Below are 24389 nucleotides of genomic sequence, written 5' to 3' on the forward strand. Positions count from 1 at the left end.
CCAAATAAAAATAAAATAGGGCTGCGGATATAGCTCAGAAGTAGAATGCGGATATAGCTCAGAAGTAGAATGTCCCTGGTTCAACGCTAAAGAAGAGAAAGAGAAAAAGAGAGAAAGAGAACGAGGGAGGAAGGAAGGACAGACGGAAAGAAGGAAGGCAGGAAGGAAGGGTGGGTCCCGTGTGGCCCAGGGGAGCCTGCCGGTCTGAGTGGCCGGCTGGGGCTCAGGGCTTCGAGCAGCCGGGGCCGCGTGGGAGCCCAGGCTGCCCTCGCAGGCGCACCCGCAGGACCTACCAGAACCTCACCAGAGCCCGGAGCCAAGAGCCGGGGCCCGAAACAGTTTCCATCACATTCAGCAGGATACCAGAGTGCCAGCTGAGGCTGTCCGCGACTGCGATCCTCCTGTCTCAGCCTCCCAAACGCCGGGCTTACAAGCGTGTGCCACCACGCCCGGCTGTATTCTTTATTTGGTAACAGGGTCTCACAAGTTGCTGAGAGCCTCGCTAAGTAGCTGAGGCTGGCTTCGAACCTGCGTGATCCTCCTGTCTCAGCCTCCCAAGCGCAGGGATTACGAGTATGCGTCACCATGCCCGGCCGATGTGCTTGTTTTAAAACAGGGTTTCCGCGGCAGGGGGCTGGGGGGGGGGGCGCACGCTCTAATCCCCACGCTTGGGAGGCTGAGACAGGAGGAGGATCGCACAGGTTAGAAGCCAGCCTCAGCTACTTAGTGAGGCTCTCAGCAACTTAGTGAGACCCTGTTTCCAAATAAAGTATAAAATAGGTTAGGTCTGGAGTATAGCCCAGAGGTAGAAAGCACCTGGGTTCCACCCCCAGTGTCACCAAAAAAAAAATTAAATAAATAAAAATAAATAAATAAATAAATAAATAAAGCAGAGTTTCCCTAAGTTGTGGAGAGTCAGGGTTGTTGGTCTTGAACGGGACCCTCCAGGATTACAGGTGTGCGCACGCACCGACGTCCTGCTATCCGACGGTTTTATTCACCAGGCACTGGCGGCGTGGGCGGAGGACGCCTGTGTGTCCAGCCAGATTCCTGTGCCTCATACACGTACCTGTCCCCCGGCCTCTGGCCAGACGCCGGGCACCTTGTCTTTCCCCCGGATCCAGTGGTGAATGGATTCTGCTGGCTGGTCCCAGTTGATCTGTGGGGACAGAATGCGCTCAGCTGTCTTTCTGTCCTCTCCCTGCCAGGACAGTGGGTGGAGCCCCGAGGAGGGGCCCCGGCTTCCTCCTGCACCCCGAGTGCCCGAGCTGGCGCGCCTGCCCCTTGGCCTCTCACAGTTGAACAGACCCAGAATGGCTTTGGAAAGAGACTGCCTACTGTACGTTTGATTTCGATGGTACTGGGGATTGGGTCCAGATGTGTTCTGCCCCTGAGCTAGAGCCACAGCCCCTTGTCTATGTCTTCTTTACAAATAGGCTTTCTCTAGGTTGCTGAGAATCTAAGTTGCTGAGGCTGGACTTGAACCTGTGATCCTCCAGTCCCAGCCTCCCACATCCTAGCTGATTTCACACACACACATATATATATATATATATATATATATATATATATATATATATATATATATTTTAGTACTAGAGATGGAACCCAGGAGCATTCTACCTCCGAGCTACCATACACCAGCCCTATTTTTCACTCTTTACTATTTTATAAGGGAGGGTCCTGCTAGGCGTGGTAGCACACGCTTGTAATCCCCCGCTTGGGAGGCTGAAGACAGGAGAATCGCACAGATTCGGAGCCAGACTCGGCTACTTAGTGAGGCTCTCGGTAACTTAGTGAGGCCCTGTTTCAAATAAAAATAGAAAATAGGACTGGGAGTAGAGCCCAGAGGTAGAAAGCCCCCGGGTTCCACCCCAGGACCACATAAACAAACAAATAATGAAAGGGAGGGCCTCACTGAGTAGCCGAGGCTGTCCGCGAACCGCGATCCTCGGTCTCAGCCTCCCGCATGCATGCTGGGTTGCAAGCGGCGCCCCCACGCCCGGCTCTGCCGTGTTTCTTCTGGGCTCGGCCTCCGTGAGGGAGGCGCCGCCGGGGACGCGCGGGCTGCGGCCGGCCAGGGAGCGGGAGCCGAGGCCGCCTCGCGCGGCCTCGCACTCGGACAACACAGCTCCCGCCGCCGGCCTCGCGACGCCCGAGCCGCGCCCGCCACCAGGACGCTCCACGTCAGCGGCGCCGCGGAGAGGCCCCGCCCCCGCCAGCGGAGCATGGGCACACGCCGACCACGCCCCGCGGCCACGCCCCCCGAGGACCAGCCCCCTGCGGGAACTCTTGATTTTGATTTTGATTTTTTACTTATCCTTTCCTTTGAAGCAGGGTCTCACTGAGCTGCGGAGGGCCTCACTAGGTAGCTGAGGCTGTCCGCGAACCGTGATCCTCTGGTCTCAGCCTCCCGAATGCTGGGGTTACAAGCGTGCGCCACCACGCCCGGCTTAAATCCTATCTCTTTTGACACCCTGAAGGCTCCCTCTTTCCTTCCTCCTTCCTTCCTTCCTTCCTTCCTTCTTTTTTCCTTCCGTTTTTTCTTTTTTGTAGGACTGGGGATTGAACTCAGGAGCATTCCACCTCTGAGCTCCACCCCCAGCCCTGTTTTACTTTATGTGGAACAGGGTCTCACTACTTGCTGAAGCTGGCCTCGAACCTGCGATCCCGATCCTCCAGACTCAGCCTCCCAAGTTCTGGGATCACAGGCGTGCGCCGTCACGCCTGGCTTTCTCCTAGTTTCTCAGAGCAGCCCAGGGCCTTCCTGTGGGGACTTCAGCTAAGAATGGGAACCCGGTGACCTTGGGCCAACAGCACAGACAGGCGACAGGCAGCAAGTCCTTACCATTTTGCCATCGTTCCCGAAGAGGAGGAGGCCCGCCTTGGTGACCAGGCCTGGCCGACTGGCCCGGGGGCGGACGGAGCTCAGCGTGGAGTTAAAGAAAGTCAGCTTCTGTGGAGAGAAGAAAACGCACGCCTGTCATCCCAGTACTCAGGAGGCTGGGACGGGAGAATCCCAGATTCAAAGCCAGCCTCCGCAACTTAGCGAGAGAGACCCTGTTTCCAAGTAAAAAATGAAACACGGCCGGGTGTGGTGACGCACGCTTGTAATCCCAGCATTTGGGAGGCTGAGACTGGAGGATCCGCCTCAGCTACTTAGTGAGGCCCTCTGCAAGTCAGTGAGATCCGGTTTCAAAAGAATAAAAAAGAAAAGAAATAGGGCAGAGGGTGTAGCTCGGAGGTCAAATGCCCCTGATTTCCACCTCCAGACCCGCAAACAAACAAACAAACACACAAACAAACAAACGAAATAAAACACGGCTTGGAGGGGGTGCGGCTCTGAGGTAGAATGCCCCTGGGTTCTGTCCCCAGCACCAGAAAAAATAAAATAAATAAACCGGGCCTGGTGGCGCACACCTGTCATCCAAGTTCTCGGGAGGCTGAGACCCGAGGACCGCAGGTTCAAGCGCAGCCTCAACAAGTAGCGAGACGCTCATCAACCTAGCGAGATCCTGTTTCCAAATAAAAATAAAATAGGGCTGCGGATATAGCTCAGAAGTAGAATGTCCCTGGGTTCAACGCTAAAGAAAGAGAAAGAGAAAAAGAGAGAAAGAGAACGAGGGAGGAAGGAAGGACAGACGGAAAGAAGGAAGGCAGGAAGGAAGGGTGGGTCCCGTGTGGCCCAGGGGAGCCTGCCGGTCTGAGTGGCCGGCTGGGGCTCAGGGCTTCGAGCAGCCCGGGGCCGCGTGGGAGCCAGGCTGCCCTCGCAGGCGCACCCGCAGGACCTACCAGAACCTCACCAGAGCCCGGAGCCAAGAGCCGGGGCCCGAAACAGTTTCCATCACATTCAGCAGGATACCAGAGTGCCAGCTGAGGCTGTCCGCGAACTGCGATCCTCCTGTCTCAGCCTCCCAAACGCCGGGCTTACAAGCGTGTGCCACCACGCCCGGCTGTATTCTTTATTTGGTAACAGGGTCTCACAAGTTGCTGAGAGCCTCGCTAAGTAGCTGAGGCTGGCTTCGAACCTGCGTGATCCTCCTGTCTCAGCCTCCCAAGCGCAGGGATTACGAGTATGCGTCACCATGCCCGGCCGATGTGCTTGTTTTAAAACAGGGTTTCCGCGGCAGGGGGCTGGGGGGGGGGGCGCACGCTTCTAATCCCCACGCTTGGGAGGCTGAGACAGGAGGAGGATCGCACAGGTTAGAAGCCAGCCTCAGCTACTTAGTGAGGCTCTCAGCAACTTAGTGAGACCCTGTTTCCAAATAAAGTATAAAATAGGTTAGGTCTGGGAGTATAGCCCAGAGGTAGAAAGCACCTGGGTTCCACCCCCAGTGTCACCAAAAAAAAAAATTAAATAAATAAATAAATAAATAAATAAATAAATAAATAAAGCAGAGTTTCCCTAAGTTGTGGAGAGTCAGGGTTGTTGGTCTTGAACCGGGACCCTCCCAGGATTACAGGTGTGCGCACGCACGACGTCCTGCTATCCGACGGTTTTATTCACCAGGCACTGGCGGCGTGGGCGGAGGACGCCTGTGTGTCCAGCCAGATTCCTGTGCCTCATACACGTACCTGTCCCCCGGCCTCTGGCCAGACGCCGGGCACCTTGTCTTTCCCCCGGATCCAGTGGTGAATGGCTTCTGCTGGCTGGTCCCAGTTGATCTGTGGGGACAGAATGCGCTCAGCTGTCTTTCCTGTCCTCTCCCTGCCAGGACAGTGGGTGGAGCCCCGAGGAGGGGCCCCGGCTTCCTCCTGCACCCCGAGTGCCCGAGCTGGCGCGCCTGCCCCTTGGCCTCTCACAGTTGAACAGACCCCAGAATGGCTTTGGAAAGAGACTGCCTACTGTACGTTTGATTTCGATGGTACTGGGGATTGGGTCCAGATGTGTTCTGCCCCTGAGCTAGAGCCACAGCCCCTTGTCTATGTCTTCTTTACAAATAGGCTTTCTCTAGGTTGCTGAGAATCTAAGTTGCTGAGGCTGGACTTGAACCTGTGATCCTCCAGTCCCAGCCTCCCACATCCTAGCTGATTTCACACACACACACACATATATATATATATATATATATATATATATATATATATATATATATTTAGTACTAGAGATGGAACCCAGGAGCATTCTACCTCCGAGCTACCATACCACCAGCCCTATTTTTCACTCTTTACTATTTTATAAGGGAGGGTCCTGCTAGGCGTGGTAGCACACGCTTGTAATCCCCGCGCTTGGGAGGCTGAAGACAGGAGAATCGCACAGATTCGGAGCCAGACTCGGCTACTTAGTGAGGCTCTCGGTAACTTAGTGAGGCCCTGTTTCCAAATAAAAATAGAAAATAGGACTGGGAGTAGAGCCCAGAGGTAGAAAGCCCCCGGGTTCCACCCCCAGGACCACATAAACAAACAAATAATGAAAGGGAGGGCCTCACTGAGTAGCCGAGGCTGTCCGCGAACCGCGATCCTCCGGTCTCAGCCTCCCGCATGCATGCTGGGTTGCAAGCGGCGCCCCCACGCCCGGCTCTGCCGTGTTTCTTCTGGGCTCGGCCTCCGTGAGGGAGGCGCCGCCGGGGACGCGCGGGCTGCGGCCGGCCAGGGAGCGGGAGCCGAGGCCGCCTCCGCCGCGGCCTCGCACTCGGACAACACAGCTCCCGCCGCCGGCCTCGCGACGCCCGAGCCGCGCCCGCCAACCAGGACGCTCCACGTCAGCGGCGCCGCGGAGAGGCCCCGCCCCCGCCAGCGGAGCATGGGCACACGCCGACCACGCCCCGCGGCCACGCCCCCCGAGGACCACGCCCCCTGCGGGAACTCTTTGATTTTGATTTTGATTTTTTACTTATCCTTTCCTTTGAAGCAGGGTCTCACTGAGCTGCGGAGGGCCTCACTAGGTAGCTGAGGCTGTCCGCGAACCGTGATCCTCTGGTCTCAGCCTCCCGAATGCTGGGGTTACAAGCGTGCGCCACCACGCCCGGCTTAAATCCTATCTCTTTTGACACCCTGAAGGCTCCCTCTTTCCTTCCTTCCTTCCTTCCTTCCTTCCTTCCTTTTTTCTTCCTTCCGTTTTTTCTTTTTTGTAGGACTGGGGATTGAACTCAGGAGCATTCCACCTCTGAGCTCCACCCCCAGCCCTGTTTTACTTTATGTGGAAACAGGGTCTCACTACTTGCTGAAGCTGGCCTCGAACCTGCGATCCCGATCCTCCAGACTCAGCCTCCCAAGTTCTGGGATCACAGGCGTGCGCCGTCACGCCTGGCTTTCTCCTAGTTTCTCAGAGCAGCCCAGGGCCTTCCTGTGGGGACTTCAGCTAAGAATGGGAACCCGGTGACCTTGGGCCAACAGCACAGACAGGCGACAGGCAGCAAGTCCTTACCATTTTGCCATCGTTCCCGAAGAGGAGGAGGCCCGCCTTGGTGACCAGGCCTGGCCGACTGGCCCGGGGGCGGACGGAGCTCAGCGTGGAGTTAAAGAAAGTCAGCTTCTGTGGAGAGAAGAAAACGCACGCCTGTCATCCCAGTACTCAGGAGGCTGGGACGGGAGAATCCCAGATTCAAAGCCAGCCTCCGCAACTTAGCGAGAGAGACCCTGTTTCCAAGTAAAAAATGAAACACGGCCGGGTGTGGTGACGCACGCTTGTAATCCCAGCATTTGGGAGGCTGAGACTGGAGGATCCGCCTCAGCTACTTAGTGAGGCCCTCTGCAAGTCAGTGAGATCCGGTTTCAAAAGAATAAAAAAGAAAAGAAATAGGGCAGAGGGTGTAGCTCGGAGGTCAAATGCCCCTGATTTCCACCTCCAGACCCGCAAACAAACAAACAAACACACAAACAAACAAACGAAATAAAACACGGCTTGGAGGGGGTGCGGCTCTGAGGTAGAATGCCCCTGGGTTCTGTCCCCAGCACCAGAAAAAATAAAATAAATAAACCGGGCCTGGTGGCGCACACCTGTCATCCAAGTTCTCGGGAGGCTGAGACCCGAGGACCGCAGGTTCAAGCGCAGCCTCAACAAGTAGCGAGACGCTCATCAACCTAGCGAGATCCTGTTTCCAAATAAAAATAAAATAGGGCTGCGGATATAGCTCAGAAGTAGAATGTCCCTGGGTTCAACGCTAAAGAAAGAGAAAGAGAAAAAGAGAGAAAGAGAACGAGGGAGGAAGGAAGGACAGACGGAAAGAAGGAAGGCAGGAAGGAAGGGTGGGTCCCGTGTGGCCCAGGGGAGCCTGCCGGTCTGAGTGGCCGGCTGGGGCTCAGGGCTTCGAGCAGCCCGGGGCCGCGTGGGAGCCAGGCTGCCCTCGCAGGCGCACCCGCAGGACCTACCAGAACCTCACCAGAGCCCGGAGCCAAGAGCCGGGGCCCGAAACAGTTTCCATCACATTCAGCAGGATACCAGAGTGCCAGCTGAGGCTGTCCGCGAACTGCGATCCTCCTGTCTCAGCCTCCCAAACGCCGGGCTTACAAGCGTGTGCCACCACGCCCGGCTGTATTCTTTATTTGGTAACAGGGTCTCACAAGTTGCTGAGAGCCTCGCTAAGTAGCTGAGGCTGGCTTCGAACCTGCGTGATCCTCCTGTCTCAGCCTCCCAAGCGCAGGGATTACGAGTATGCGTCACCATGCCCGGCCGATGTGCTTGTTTTAAAACAGGGTTTCCGCGGCAGGGGGCTGGGGGGGGGGGCGCACGCTTCTAATCCCCACGCTTGGGAGGCTGAGACAGGAGGAGGATCGCACAGGTTAGAAGCCAGCCTCAGCTACTTAGTGAGGCTCTCAGCAACTTAGTGAGACCCTGTTTCCAAATAAAGTATAAAATAGGTTAGGTCTGGGAGTATAGCCCAGAGGTAGAAAGCACCTGGGTTCCACCCCCAGTGTCACCAAAAAAAAAAATTAAATAAATAAATAAATAAATAAATAAATAAAGCAGAGTTTCCCTAAGTTGTGGAGAGTCAGGGTTGTTGGTCTTGAACCGGGACCCTCCCAGGATTACAGGTGTGCGCACGCACGACGTCCTGCTATCCGACGGTTTTATTCACCAGGCACTGGCGGCGTGGGCGGAGGACGCCTGTGTGTCCAGCCAGATTCCTGTGCCTCATACACGTACCTGTCCCCCGGCCTCTGGCCAGACGCCGGGCACCTTGTCTTTCCCCCGGATCCAGTGGTGAATGGCTTCTGCTGGCTGGTCCCAGTTGATCTGTGGGGACAGAATGCGCTCAGCTGTCTTTCCTGTCCTCTCCCTGCCAGGACAGTGGGTGGAGCCCCGAGGAGGGGCCCCGGCTTCCTCCTGCACCCCGAGTGCCCGAGCTGGCGCGCCTGCCCCTTGGCCTCTCACAGTTGAACAGACCCCAGAATGGCTTTGGAAAGAGACTGCCTACTGTACGTTTGATTTCGATGGTACTGGGGATTGGGTCCAGATGTGTTCTGCCCCTGAGCTAGAGCCACAGCCCCTTGTCTATGTCTTCTTTACAAATAGGCTTTCTCTAGGTTGCTGAGAATCTAAGTTGCTGAGGCTGGACTTGAACCTGTGATCCTCCAGTCCCAGCCTCCCACATCCTAGCTGATTTCACACACACACACACATATATATATATATATATATATATATATATATATATATATATATATTTTAGTACTAGAGATGGAACCCAGGAGCATTCTACCTCCGAGCTACCATACCACCAGCCCTATTTTTCACTCTTTACTATTTTATAAGGGAGGGTCCTGCTAGGCGTGGTAGCACACGCTTGTAATCCCCGCGCTTGGGAGGCTGAAGACAGGAGAATCGCACAGATTCGGAGCCAGACTCGGCTACTTAGTGAGGCTCTCGGTAACTTAGTGAGGCCCTGTTTCCAAATAAAAATAGAAAATAGGACTGGGAGTAGAGCCCAGAGGTAGAAAGCCCCCGGGTTCCACCCCCAGGACCACATAAACAAACAAATAATGAAAGGGAGGGCCTCACTGAGTAGCCGAGGCTGTCCGCGAACCGCGATCCTCCGGTCTCAGCCTCCCGCATGCATGCTGGGTTGCAAGCGGCGCCCCCACGCCCGGCTCTGCCGTGTTTCTTCTGGGCTCGGCCTCCGTGAGGGAGGCGCCGCCGGGGACGCGCGGGCTGCGGCCGGCCAGGGAGCGGGAGCCGAGGCCGCCTCCGCCGCGGCCTCGCACTCGGACAACACAGCTCCCGCCGCCGGCCTCGCGACGCCCGAGCCGCGCCCGCCAACCAGGACGCTCCACGTCAGCGGCGCCGCGGAGAGGCCCCGCCCCCGCCAGCGGAGCATGGGCACACGCCGACCACGCCCCGCGGCCACGCCCCCCGAGGACCACGCCCCCTGCGGGAACTCTTTGATTTTGATTTTGATTTTTTACTTATCCTTTCCTTTGAAACAGGGTCTCACTGAGCTGCGGAGGGCCTCACTAGGTAGCTGAGGCTGTCCGCGAACCGTGATCCTCTGGTCTCAGCCTCCCGAATGCTGGGGTTACAAGCGTGCGCCACCACGCCCGGCTTAAATCCTATCTCTTTTGACACCCTGAAGGCTCCCTCTTTCCTTCCTTCCTTCCTTCCTTCCTTCCTTCCTTCCTTCCTTTTTTCTTCCTTCCGTTTTTTCTTTTTTGTAGGACTGGGGATTGAACTCAGGAGCATTCCACCTCTGAGCTCCACCCCCAGCCCTGTTTTACTTTATGTGGAAACAGGGTCTCACTACTTGCTGAAGCTGGCCTCGAACCTGCGATCCCGATCCTCCAGACTCAGCCTCCCAAGTTCTGGGATCACAGGCGTGCGCCGTCACGCCTGGCTTTCTCCTAGTTTCTCAGAGCAGCCCAGGGCCTTCCTGTGGGGACTTCAGCTAAGAATGGGAACCCGGTGACCTTGGGCCAACAGCACAGACAGGCGACAGGCAGCAAGTCCTTACCATTTTGCCATCGTTCCCGAAGAGGAGGAGGCCCGCCTTGGTGACCAGGCCTGGCCGACTGGCCCGGGGGCGGACGGAGCTCAGCGTGGAGTTAAAGAAAGTCAGCTTCTGTGGAGAGAAGAAAACGCACGCCTGTCATCCCAGTACTCAGGAGGCTGGGACGGGAGAATCCCAGATTCAAAGCCAGCCTCCGCAACTTAGCGAGAGAGACCCTGTTTCCAAGTAAAAAATGAAACACGGCCGGGTGTGGTGACGCACGCTTGTAATCCCAGCATTTGGGAGGCTGAGACTGGAGGATCCGCCTCAGCTACTTAGTGAGGCCCTCTGCAAGTCAGTGAGATCCGGTTTCAAAAGAATAAAAAAGAAAAGAAATAGGGCAGAGGGTGTAGCTCGGAGGTCAAATGCCCCTGATTTCCACCTCCAGACCCGCAAACAAACAAACAAACACACAAACAAACAAACGAAATAAAACACGGCTTGGAGGGGGTGCGGCTCTGAGGTAGAATGCCCCTGGGTTCTGTCCCCAGCACCAGAAAAAATAAAATAAATAAACCGGGCCTGGTGGCGCACACCTGTCATCCAAGTTCTCGGGAGGCTGAGACCCGAGGACCGCAGGTTCAAGCGCAGCCTCAACAAGTAGCGAGACGCTCATCAACCTAGCGAGATCCTGTTTCCAAATAAAAATAAAATAGGGCTGCGGATATAGCTCAGAAGTAGAATGTCCCTGGGTTCAACGCTAAAGAAAGAGAAAGAGAAAAAGAGAGAAAGAGAACGAGGGAGGAAGGAAGGACAGACGGAAAGAAGGAAGGCAGGAAGGAAGGGTGGGTCCCGTGTGGCCCAGGGGAGCCTGCCGGTCTGAGTGGCCGGCTGGGGCTCAGGGCTTCGAGCAGCCCGGGGCCGCGTGGGAGCCAGGCTGCCCTCGCAGGCGCACCCGCAGGACCTACCAGAACCTCACCAGAGCCCGGAGCCAAGAGCCGGGGCCCGAAACAGTTTCCATCACATTCAGCAGGATACCAGAGTGCCAGCTGAGGCTGTCCGCGAACTGCGATCCTCCTGTCTCAGCCTCCCAAACGCCGGGCTTACAAGCGTGTGCCACCACGCCCGGCTGTATTCTTTATTTGGTAACAGGGTCTCACAAGTTGCTGAGAGCCTCGCTAAGTAGCTGAGGCTGGCTTCGAACCTGCGTGATCCTCCTGTCTCAGCCTCCCAAGCGCAGGGATTACGAGTATGCGTCACCATGCCCGGCCGATGTGCTTGTTTTAAAACAGGGTTTCCGCGGCAGGGGGCTGGGGGGGGGGGGCGCACGCTTCTAATCCCCACGCTTGGGAGGCTGAGACAGGAGGAGGATCGCACAGGTTAGAAGCCAGCCTCAGCTACTTAGTGAGGCTCTCAGCAACTTAGTGAGACCCTGTTTCCAAATAAAGTATAAAATAGGTTAGGTCTGGGAGTATAGCCCAGAGGTAGAAAGCACCTGGGTTCCACCCCCAGTGTCACCAAAAAAAAAAATTAAATAAATAAATAAATAAATAAATAAATAAAGCAGAGTTTCCCTAAGTTGTGGAGAGTCAGGGTTGTTGGTCTTGAACCGGGACCCTCCCAGGATTACAGGTGTGCGCACGCACGACGTCCTGCTATCCGACGGTTTTATTCACCAGGCACTGGCGGCGTGGGCGGAGGACGCCTGTGTGTCCAGCCAGATTCCTGTGCCTCATACACGTACCTGTCCCCCGGCCTCTGGCCAGACGCCGGGCACCTTGTCTTTCCCCCGGATCCAGTGGTGAATGGCTTCTGCTGGCTGGTCCCAGTTGATCTGTGGGGACAGAATGCGCTCAGCTGTCTTTCCTGTCCTCTCCCTGCCAGGACAGTGGGTGGAGCCCCGAGGAGGGGCCCCGGCTTCCTCCTGCACCCCGAGTGCCCGAGCTGGCGCGCCTGCCCCTTGGCCTCTCACAGTTGAACAGACCCCAGAATGGCTTTGGAAAGAGACTGCCTACTGTACGTTTGATTTCGATGGTACTGGGGATTGGGTCCAGATGTGTTCTGCCCCTGAGCTAGAGCCACAGCCCCTTGTCTATGTCTTCTTTGTCTTCTTTACAAATAGGCTTTCTCTAGGTTGCTGAGAATCTAAGTTGCTGAGGCTGGACTTGAACCTGTGATCCTCCAGTCCCAGCCTCCCACATCCTAGCTGATTTCACACACACACACACATATATATATATATATATATATATATATATATATATATATATATATTTAGTACTAGAGATGGAACCCAGGAGCATTCTACCTCCGAGCTACCATACCACCAGCCCTATTTTTCACTCTTTACTATTTTATAAGGGAGGGTCCTGCTAGGCGTGGTAGCACACGCTTGTAATCCCCGCGCTTGGGAGGCTGAAGACAGGAGAATCGCACAGATTCGGAGCCAGACTCGGCTACTTAGTGAGGCTCTCGGTAACTTAGTGAGGCCCTGTTTCCAAATAAAAATAGAAAATAGGACTGGGAGTAGAGCCCAGAGGTAGAAAGCCCCCGGGTTCCACCCCCAGGACCACATAAACAAACAAATAATGAAAGGGAGGGCCTCACTGAGTAGCCGAGGCTGTCCGCGAACCGCGATCCTCCGGTCTCAGCCTCCCGCATGCATGCTGGGTTGCAAGCGGCGCCCCCACGCCCGGCTCTGCCGTGTTTCTTCTGGGCTCGGCCTCCGTGAGGGAGGCGCCGCCGGGGACGCGCGGGCTGCGGCCGGCCAGGGAGCGGGAGCCGAGGCCGCCTCCGCCGCGGCCTCGCACTCGGACAACACAGCTCCCGCCGCCGGCCTCGCGACGCCCGAGCCGCGCCCGCCAACCAGGACGCTCCACGTCAGCGGCGCCGCGGAGAGGCCCCGCCCCCGCCAGCGGAGCATGGGCACACGCCGACCACGCCCCGCGGCCACGCCCCCCGAGGACCACGCCCCCTGCGGGAACTCTTTGATTTTGATTTTGATTTTTTACTTATCCTTTCCTTTGAAACAGGGTCTCACTGAGCTGCGGAGGGCCTCACTAGGTAGCTGAGGCTGTCCGCGAACCGTGATCCTCTGGTCTCAGCCTCCCGAATGCTGGGGTTACAAGCGTGCGCCACCACGCCCGGCTTAAATCCTATCTCTTTTGACACCCTGAAGGCTCCCTCTTCTTCCTTCCTTCCTTCCTTCCTTCCTTCCTTTTTTCTTCCTTCCGTTTTTTCTTTTTTGTAGGACTGGGGATTGAACTCAGGAGCATTCCACCTCTGAGCTCCACCCCCAGCCCTGTTTTACTTTATGTGGAAACAGGGTCTCACTACTTGCTGAAGCTGGCCTCGAACCTGCGATCCCGATCCTCCAGACTCAGCCTCCCAAGTTCTGGGATCACAGGCGTGCGCCGTCACGCCTGGCTTTCTCCTAGTTTCTCAGAGCAGCCCAGGGCCTTCCTGTGGGGACTTCAGCTAAGAATGGGAACCCGGTGACCTTGGGCCAACAGCACAGACAGGCGACAGGCAGCAAGTCCTTACCATTTTGCCATCGTTCCCGAAGAGGAGGAGGCCCGCCTTGGTGACCAGGCCTGGCCGACTGGCCCGGGGGCGGACGGAGCTCAGCGTGGAGTTAAAGAAAGTCAGCTTCTGTGGAGAGAAGAAAACGCACGCCTGTCATCCCAGTACTCAGGAGGCTGGGACGGGAGAATCCCAGATTCAAAGCCAGCCTCCGCAACTTAGCGAGAGAGACCCTGTTTCCAAGTAAAAAATGAAACACGGCCGGGTGTGGTGACGCACGCTTGTAATCCCAGCATTTGGGAGGCTGAGACTGGAGGATCCGCCTCAGCTACTTAGTGAGGCCCTCTGCAAGTCAGTGAGATCCGGTTTCAAAAGAATAAAAAAGAAAAGAAATAGGGCAGAGGGTGTAGCTCGGAGGTCAAATGCCCCTGATTTCCACCTCCAGACCCGCAAACAAACAAACAAACACACAAACAAACAAACGAAATAAAACACGGCTTGGAGGGGGTGCGGCTCTGAGGTAGAATGCCCCTGGGTTCTGTCCCCAGCACCAGAAAAAATAAAATAAATAAACCGGGCCTGGTGGCGCACACCTGTCATCCAAGTTCTCGGGAGGCTGAGACCCGAGGACCGCAGGTTCAAGCGCAGCCTCAACAAGTAGCGAGACGCTCATCAACCTAGCGAGATCCTGTTTCCAAATAAAAATAAAATAGGGCTGCGGATATAGCTCAGAAGTAGAATGTCCCTGGGTTCAACGCTAAAGAAAGAGAAAGAGAAAAAGAGAGAAAGAGAACGAGGGAGGAAGGAAGGACAGACGGAAAGAAGGAAGGCAGGAAGGAAGGGTGGGTCCCGTGTGGCCCAGGGGAGCCTGCCGGTCTGAGTGGCCGGCTGGGGCTCAGGGCTTCGAGCAGCCCGGGGCCGCGTGGGAGCCAGGCTGCCCTCGCAGGCGCACCCGCAGGACCTACCAGAACCTCACCAGAGCCCGGAGCCAAGAGCCGGGGCCCGAAACAGTTTCCATCACATTCAGCAGGATACCAGAGTGCCAGCTGAGGCTGTCCGCGAACTGCGATCCTCCTGTCTCAGCCTCCCAAACGCCGGGCTTACAAGCGTGTGCCACCACGCCCGGCTGTATTCTTTATTTGGTAACAGGGTCTCACAAGTTGCTGAGAGCCTCGCTAAGTAGCTGAGGCTGGCTTCGAACCTGCGTGATCCTCCTGTCTCAGCCTCCCAAGCGCAGGGATTACGAGTATGCGTCACCATGCCCGGCCGATGTGCTTGTTTTAAAACAGGGTTTCCGCGGCAGGGGGCTGGGGGGGGGGGGCGCACGCTTCTAATCCCCACGCTTGGGAGGCTGAGACAGGAGGAGGATCGCACAGGTTAGAAGCCAGCCTCAGCTACTTAGTGAGGCTCTCAGCAACTTAGTGAGACCCTGTTTCCAAATAAAGTATAAAATAGGTTAGGTCTGGGAGTATAGCCCAGAGGTAGAAAGCACCTGGGTTCCACCCCCAGTGTCACCAAAAAAAAAAATTAAATAAATAAATAAATAAATAAATAAATAAATAAATAAAGCAGAGTTTCCCTAAGTTGTGGAGAGTCAGGGTTGTTGGTCTTGAACCGGGACCCTCCCAGGATTACAGGTGTGCGCACGCACGACGTCCTGCTATCCGACGGTTTTATTCACCAGGCACTGGCGGCGTGGGCGGAGGACGCCTGTGTGTCCAGCCAGATTCCTGTGCCTCATACACGTACCTGTCCCCCGGCCTCTGGCCAGACGCCGGGCACCTTGTCTTTCCCCCGGATCCAGTGGTGAATGGCTTCTGCTGGCTGGTCCCAGTTGATCTGTGGGGACAGAATGCGCTCAGCTGTCTTTCCTGTCCTCTCCCTGCCAGGACAGTGGGTGGAGCCCCGAGGAGGGGCCCCGGCTTCCTCCTGCACCCCGAGTGCCCGAGCTGGCGCGCCTGCCCCTTGGCCTCTCACAGTTGAACAGACCCCAGAATGGCTTTGGAAAGAGACTGCCTACTGTACGTTTGATTTCGATGGTACTGGGGATTGGGTCCAGATGTGTTCTGCCCCTGAGCTAGAGCCACAGCCCCTTGTCTATGTCTTCTTTACAAATAGGCTTTCTCTAGGTTGCTGAGAATCTAAGTTGCTGAGGCTGGACTTGAACCTGTGATCCTCCAGTCCCAGCCTCCCACATCCTAGCTGATTTCACACACACACACATATATATATATATATATATATATATATATATATATATATATATATATTTTAGTACTAGAGATGGAACCCAGGAGCATTCTACCTCCGAGCTACCATACCACCAGCCCTATTTTTCACTCTTTACTATTTTATAAGGGAGGGTCCTGCTAGGCGTGGTAGCACACGCTTGTAATCCCCGCGCTTGGGAGGCTGAAGACAGGAGAATCGCACAGATTCGGAGCCAGACTCGGCTACTTAGTGAGGCTCTCGGTAACTTAGTGAGGCCCTGTTTCCAAATAAAAATAGAAAATAGGACTGGGAGTAGAGCCCAGAGGTAGAAAGCCCCCGGGTTCCACCCCCAGGACCACATAAACAAACAAATAATGAAAGGGAGGGCCTCACTGAGTAGCCGAGGCTGTCCGCGAACCGCGATCCTCCGGTCTCAGCCTCCCGCATGCATGCTGGGTTGCAAGCGGCGCCCCCACGCCCGGCTCTGCCGTGTTTCTTCTGGGCTCGGCCTCCGTGAGGGAGGCGCCGCCGGGGACGCGCGGGCTGCGGCCGGCCAGGGAGCGGGAGCCGAGGCCGCCTCCGCCGCGGCCTCGCACTCGGACAACACAGCTCCCGCCGCCGGCCTCGCGACGCCCGAGCCGCGCCCGCCAACCAGGACGCTCCACGTCAGCGGCGCCGCGGAGAGGCCCCGCCCCCGCCAGCGGAGCATGGGCACACGCCGACCACGCCCCGCGGCCACGCCCCCCGAGGACCACGCCCCCTGCGGGAACTCTTTGATTTTGATTTTGATTTTTTACTTATCCTTTCCTTTGAAACAGGGTCTCACTGAGCTGCGGAGGGCCTCACTAGGTAGCTGAGGCTGTCCGCGAACCGTGATCCTCTGGTCTCAGCCTCCCGAATGCTGGGGTTACAAGCGTGCGCCACCACGCCCGGCTTAAATCCTATCTCTTTTGACACCCTGAAGGCTCCCTCTTTCCTTCCTTCCTTCCTTCCTTCCTTCCTTCCTTCCTTCCTTCCTTCCTTTTTTCTTCCTTCCGTTTTTTCTTTTTTGTAGGACTGGGGATTGAACTCAGGAGCATTCCACCTCTGAGCTCCACCCCCAGCCCTGTTTTACTTTATGTGGAAACAGGGTCTCACTACTTGCTGAAGCTGGCCTCGAACCTGCGATCCCGATCCTCCAGACTCAGCCTCCCAAGTTCTGGGATCACAGGCGTGCGCCGTCACGCCTGGCTTTCTCCTAGTTTCTCAGAGCAGCCCAGGGCCTTCCTGTGGGGACTTCAGCTAAGAATGGGAACCCGGTGACCTTGGGCCAACAGCACAGACAGGCGACAGGCAGCAAGTCCTTACCATTTTGCCATCGTTCCCGAAGAGGAGGAGGCCCGCCTTGGTGACCAGGCCTGGCCGACTGGCCCGGGGGCGGACGGAGCTCAGCGTGGAGTTAAAGAAAGTCAGCTTCTGTGGAGAGAAGAAAACGCACGCCTGTCATCCCAGTACTCAGGAGGCTGGGACGGGAGAATCCCAGATTCAAAGCCAGCCTCCGCAACTTAGCGAGAGAGACCCTGTTTCCAAGTAAAAAATGAAACACGGCCGGGTGTGGTGACGCACGCTTGTAATCCCAGCATTTGGGAGGCTGAGACTGGAGGATCCGCCTCAGCTACTTAGTGAGGCCCTCTGCAAGTCAGTGAGATCCGGTTTCAAAAGAATAAAAAAGAAAAGAAATAGGGCAGAGGGTGTAGCTCGGAGGTCAAATGCCCCTGATTTCCACCTCCAGACCCGCAAACAAACAAACAAACACACAAACAAACAAACGAAATAAAACACGGCTTGGAGGGGGTGCGGCTCTGAGGTAGAATGCCCCTGGGTTCTGTCCCCAGCACCAGAAAAAATAAAATAAATAAACCGGGCCTGGTGGCGCACACCTGTCATCCAAGTTCTCGGGAGGCTGAGACCCGAGGACCGCAGGTTCAAGCGCAGCCTCAACAAGTAGCGAGACGCTCATCAACCTAGCGAGATCCTGTTTCCAAATAAAAATAAAATAGGGCTGCGGATATAGCTCAGAAGTAGAATGTCCCTGGGTTCAACGCTAAAGAAAGAGAAAGAGAAAAAGAGAGAAAGAGAACGAGGGAGGAAGGAAGGACAGACGGAAAGAAGGAAGGCAGGAAGGAAGGGTGGGTCCCGTGTGGCCCAGGGGAGCCTGCCGGTCTGAGTGGCCGGCTGGGGCTCAGGGCTTCGAGCAGCCCGGGGCCGCGTGGGAGCCAGGCTGCCCTCGCAGGCGCACCCGCAGGACCTACCAGAACCTCACCAGAGCCCGGAGCCAAGAGCCGGGGCCCGAAACAGTTTCCATCACATTCAGCAGGATACCAGAGTGCCAGCTGAGGCTGTCCGCGAACTGCGATCCTCCTGTCTCAGCCTCCCAAACGCCGGGCTTACAAGCGTGTGCCACCACGCCCGGCTGTATTCTTTATTTGGTAACAGGGTCTCACAAGTTGCTGAGAGCCTCGCTAAGTAGCTGAGGCTGGCTTCGAACCTGCGTGATCCTCCTGTCTCAGCCTCCCAAGCGCAGGGATTACGAGTATGCGTCACCATGCCCGGCCGATGTGCTTGTTTTAAAACAGGGTTTCCGCGGCAGGGGGCTGGGGGGGGGGGGGGCGCACGCTTCTAATCCCCACGCTTGGGAGGCTGAGACAGGAGGAGGATCGCACAGGTTAGAAGCCAGCCTCAGCTACTTAGTGAGGCTCTCAGCAACTTAGTGAGACCCTGTTTCCAAATAAAGTATAAAATAGGTTAGGTCTGGGAGTATAGCCCAGAGGTAGAAAGCACCTGGGTTCCACCCCCAGTGTCACCAAAAAAAAAAATTAAATAAATAAATAAATAAATAAATAAATAAAGCAGAGTTTCCCTAAGTTGTGGAGAGTCAGGGTTGTTGGTCTTGAACCGGGACCCTCCCAGGATTACAGGTGTGCGCACGCACGACGTCCTGCTATCCGACGGTTTTATTCACCAGGCACTGGCGGCGTGGGCGGAGGACGCCTGTGTGTCCAGCCAGATTCCTGTGCCTCATACACGTACCTGTCCCCCGGCCTCTGGCCAGACGCCGGGCACCTTGTCTTTCCCCCGGATCCAGTGGTGAATGGCTTCTGCTGGCTGGTCCCAGTTGATCTGTGGGGACAGAATGCGCTCAGCTGTCTTTCCTGTCCTCTCCCTGCCAGGACAGTGGGTGGAGCCCCGAGGAGGGGCCCCGGCTTCCTCCTGCACCCCGAGTGCCCGAGCTGGCGCGCCTGCCCCTTGGCCTCTCACAGTTGAACAGACCCCAGAATGGCTTTGGAAAGAGACTGCCTACTGTACGTTTGATTTCGATGGTACTGGGGATTGGGTCCAGATGTGTTCTGCCCCTGAGCTAGAGCCACAGCCCCTTGTCTATGTCTTCTTTACAAATAGGCTTTCTCTAGGTTGCTGAGAATCTAAGTTGCTGAGGCTGGACTTGAACCTGTGATCCTCCAGTCCCAGCCTCCCACATCCTAGCTGATTTCACACACACACACACATATATATATATATATATATATATATATATATATATATATATATATTTTAGTACTAGAGATGGAACCCAGGAGCATTCTACCTCCGAGCTACCATACCACCAGCCCTATTTTTCACTCTTTACTATTTTATAAGGGAGGGTCCTGCTAGGCGTGGTAGCACACGCTTGTAATCCCCGCGCTTGGGAGGCTGAAGACAGGAGAATCGCACAGATTCGGAGCCAGACTCGGCTACTTAGTGAGGCTCTCGGTAACTTAGTGAGGCCCTGTTTCCAAATAAAAATAGAAAATAGGACTGGGAGTAGAGCCCAGAGGTAGAAAGCCCCCGGGTTCCACCCCCAGGACCACATAAACAAACAAATAATGAAAGGGAGGGCCTCACTGAGTAGCCGAGGCTGTCCGCGAACCGCGATCCTCCGGTCTCAGCCTCCCGCATGCATGCTGGGTTGCAAGCGGCGCCCCCACGCCCGGCTCTGCCGTGTTTCTTCTGGGCTCGGCCTCCGTGAGGGAGGCGCCGCCGGGGACGCGCGGGCTGCGGCCGGCCAGGGAGCGGGAGCCGAGGCCGCCTCCGCCGCGGCCTCGCACTCGGACAACACAGCTCCCGCCGCCGGCCTCGCGACGCCCGAGCCGCGCCCGCCAACCAGGACGCTCCACGTCAGCGGCGCCGCGGAGAGGCCCCGCCCCCGCCAGCGGAGCATGGGCACACGCCGACCACGCCCCGCGGCCACGCCCCCCGAGGACCACGCCCCCTGCGGGAACTCTTTGATTTTGATTTTGATTTTTTACTTATCCTTTCCTTTGAAACAGGGTCTCACTGAGCTGCGGAGGGCCTCACTAGGTAGCTGAGGCTGTCCGCGAACCGTGATCCTCTGGTCTCAGCCTCCCGAATGCTGGGGTTACAAGCGTGCGCCACCACGCCCGGCTTAAATCCTATCTCTTTTGACACCCTGAAGGCTCCCTCTTTCCTTCCTTCCTTCCTTCCTTCCTTCCTTCCTTCCTTCCTTCCTTCCTTTTTTCTTCCTTCCGTTTTTTCTTTTTTGTAGGACTGGGGATTGAACTCAGGAGCATTCCACCTCTGAGCTCCACCCCCAGCCCTGTTTTACTTTATGTGGAAACAGGGTCTCACTACTTGCTGAAGCTGGCCTCGAACCTGCGATCCCGATCCTCCAGACTCAGCCTCCCAAGTTCTGGGATCACAGGCGTGCGCCGTCACGCCTGGCTTTCTCCTAGTTTCTCAGAGCAGCCCAGGGCCTTCCTGTGGGGACTTCAGCTAAGAATGGGAACCCGGTGACCTTGGGCCAACAGCACAGACAGGCGACAGGCAGCAAGTCCTTACCATTTTGCCATCGTTCCCGAAGAGGAGGAGGCCCGCCTTGGTGACCAGGCCTGGCCGACTGGCCCGGGGGCGGACGGAGCTCAGCGTGGAGTTAAAGAAAGTCAGCTTCTGTGGAGAGAAGAAAACGCACGCCTGTCATCCCAGTACTCAGGAGGCTGGGACGGGAGAATCCCAGATTCAAAGCCAGCCTCCGCAACTTAGCGAGAGAGACCCTGTTTCCAAGTAAAAAATGAAACACGGCCGGGTGTGGTGACGCACGCTTGTAATCCCAGCATTTGGGAGGCTGAGACTGGAGGATCCGCCTCAGCTACTTAGTGAGGCCCTCTGCAAGTCAGTGAGATCCGGTTTCAAAAGAATAAAAAAGAAAAGAAATAGGGCAGAGGGTGTAGCTCGGAGGTCAAATGCCCCTGATTTCCACCTCCAGACCCGCAAACAAACAAACAAACACACAAACAAACAAACGAAATAAAACACGGCTTGGAGGGGGTGCGGCTCTGAGGTAGAATGCCCCTGGGTTCTGTCCCCAGCACCAGAAAAAATAAAATAAATAAACCGGGCCTGGTGGCGCACACCTGTCATCCAAGTTCTCGGGAGGCTGAGACCCGAGGACCGCAGGTTCAAGCGCAGCCTCAACAAGTAGCGAGACGCTCATCAACCTAGCGAGATCCTGTTTCCAAATAAAAATAAAATAGGGCTGCGGATATAGCTCAGAAGTAGAATGTCCCTGGGTTCAACGCTAAAGAAAGAGAAAGAGAAAAAGAGAGAAAGAGAACGAGGGAGGAAGGAAGGACAGACGGAAAGAAGGAAGGCAGGAAGGAAGGGTGGGTCCCGTGTGGCCCAGGGGAGCCTGCCGGTCTGAGTGGCCGGCTGGGGCTCAGGGCTTCGAGCAGCCCGGGGCCGCGTGGGAGCCAGGCTGCCCTCGCAGGCGCACCCGCAGGACCTACCAGAACCTCACCAGAGCCCGGAGCCAAGAGCCGGGGCCCGAAACAGTTTCCATCACATTCAGCAGGATACCAGAGTGCCAGCTGAGGCTGTCCGCGAACTGCGATCCTCCTGTCTCAGCCTCCCAAACGCCGGGCTTACAAGCGTGTGCCACCACGCCCGGCTGTATTCTTTATTTGGTAACAGGGTCTCACAAGTTGCTGAGAGCCTCGCTAAGTAGCTGAGGCTGGCTTCGAACCTGCGTGATCCTCCTGTCTCAGCCTCCCAAGCGCAGGGATTACGAGTATGCGTCACCATGCCCGGCCGATGTGCTTGTTTTAAAACAGGGTTTCCGCGGCAGGGGGCTGGGGGGGGGGGGGCGCACGCTTCTAATCCCCACGCTTGGGAGGCTGAGACAGGAGGAGGATCGCACAGGTTAGAAGCCAGCCTCAGCTACTTAGTGAGGCTCTCAGCAACTTAGTGAGACCCTGTTTCCAAATAAAGTATAAAATAGGTTAGGTCTGGGAGTATAGCCCAGAGGTAGAAAGCACCTGGGTTCCACCCCCAGTGTCACCAAAAAAAAAAATTAAATAAATAAATAAATAAATAAATAAATAAAGCAGAGTTTCCCTAAGTTGTGGAGAGTCAGGGTTGTTGGTCTTGAACCGGGACCCTCCCAGGATTACAGGTGTGCGCACGCACGACGTCCTGCTATCCGACGGTTTTATTCACCAGGCACTGGCGGCGTGGGCGGAGGACGCCTGTGTGTCCAGCCAGATTCCTGTGCCTCATACACGTACCTGTCCCCCGGCCTCTGGCCAGACGCCGGGCACCTTGTCTTTCCCCCGGATCCAGTGGTGAATGGCTTCTGCTGGCTGGTCCCAGTTGATCTGTGGGGACAGAATGCGCTCAGCTGTCTTTCTTGTCCTCTCCCTGCCAGGACAGTGGGTGGAGCCCCGAGGAGGGGCCCCGGCTTCCTCCTGCACCCCGAGTGCCCGAGCTGGCGCGCCTGCCCCTTGGCCTCTCACAGTTGAACAGACCCCAGAATGGCTTTGGAAAGAGACTGCCTACTGTACGTTTGATTTCGATGGTACTGGGGATTGGGTCCAGATGTGTTCTGCCCCTGAGCTAGAGCCACAGCCCCTTGTCTATGTCTTCTTTACAAATAGGCTTTCTCTAGGTTGCTGAGAATCTAAGTTGCTGAGGCTGGACTTGAACCTGTGATCCTCCAGTCCCAGCCTCCCACATCCTAGCTGATTTCACACACACACACACATATATATATATATATATATATATATATATATATATATATATATATATATATTTTAGTACTAGAGATGGAACCCAGGAGCATTCTACCTCCGAGCTACCATACCACCAGCCCTATTTTTCACTCTTTACTATTTTATAAGGGAGGGTCCTGCTAGGCGTGGTAGCACACGCTTGTAATCCCCGCGCTTGGGAGGCTGAAGACAGGAGAATCGCACAGATTCGGAGCCAGACTCGGCTACTTAGTGAGGCTCTCGGTAACTTAGTGAGGCCCTGTTTCCAAATAAAAATAGAAAATAGGACTGGGAGTAGAGCCCAGAGGTAGAAAGCCCCCGGGTTCCACCCCCAGGACCACATAAACAAACAAATAATGAAAGGGAGGGCCTCACTGAGTAGCCGAGGCTGTCCGCGAACCGCGATCCTCCGGTCTCAGCCTCCCGCATGCATGCTGGGTTGCAAGCGGCGCCCCCACGCCCGGCTCTGCCGTGTTTCTTCTGGGCTCGGCCTCCGTGAGGGAGGCGCCGCCGGGGACGCGCGGGCTGCGGCCGGCCAGGGAGCGGGAGCCGAGGCCGCCTCCGCCGCGGCCTCGCACTCGGACAACACAGCTCCCGCCGCCGGCCTCGCGACGCCCGAGCCGCGCCCGCCAACCAGGACGCTCCACGTCAGCGGCGCCGCGGAGAGGCCCCGCCCCCGCCAGCGGAGCATGGGCACACGCCGACCACGCCCCGCGGCCACGCCCCCCGAGGACCACGCCCCCTGCGGGAACTCTTTGATTTTGATTTTGATTTTTTACTTATCCTTTCCTTTGAAACAGGGTCTCACTGAGCTGCGGAGGGCCTCACTAGGTAGCTGAGGCTGTCCGCGAACCGTGATCCTCTGGTCTCAGCCTCCCGAATGCTGGGGTTACAAGCGTGCGCCACCACGCCCGGCTTAAATCCTATCTCTTTTGACACCCTGAAGGCTCCCTCTTTCCTTCCTTCCTTCCTTCCTTCCTTCCTTCCTTCCTTCCTTCCTTCCTTTTTTCTTCCTTCCGTTTTTTCTTTTTTGTAGGACTGGGGATTGAACTCAGGAGCATTCCACCTCTGAGCTCCACCCCCAGCCCTGTTTTACTTTATGTGGAAACAGGGTCTCACTACTTGCTGAAGCTGGCCTCGAACCTGCGATCCCGATCCTCCAGACTCAGCCTCCCAAGTTCTGGGATCACAGGCGTGCGCCGTCACGCCTGGCTTTCTCCTAGTTTCTCAGAGCAGCCCAGGGCCTTCCTGTGGGGACTTCAGCTAAGAATGGGAACCCGGTGACCTTGGGCCAACAGCACAGACAGGCGACAGGCAGCAAGTCCTTACCATTTTGCCATCGTTCCCGAAGAGGAGGAGGCCCGCCTTGGTGACCAGGCCTGGCCGACTGGCCCGGGGGCGGACGGAGCTCAGCGTGGAGTTAAAGAAAGTCAGCTTCTGTGGAGAGAAGAAAACGCACGCCTGTCATCCCAGTACTCAGGAGGCTGGGACGGGAGAATCCCAGATTCAAAGCCAGCCTCCGCAACTTAGCGAGAGAGACCCTGTTTCCAAGTAAAAAATGAAACACGGCCGGGTGTGGTGACGCACGCTTGTAATCCCAGCATTTGGGAGGCTGAGACTGGAGGATCCGCCTCAGCTACTTAGTGAGGCCCTCTGCAAGTCAGTGAGATCCGGTTTCAAAAGAATAAAAAAGAAAAGAAATAGGGCA

This window comes from Muscardinus avellanarius (assembly GCF_963383645.1).
Source record: "Muscardinus avellanarius genome assembly, chromosome: 19".
In the NCBI taxonomy this organism is placed as follows: Eukaryota; Metazoa; Chordata; class Mammalia; order Rodentia; family Gliridae; genus Muscardinus; species Muscardinus avellanarius.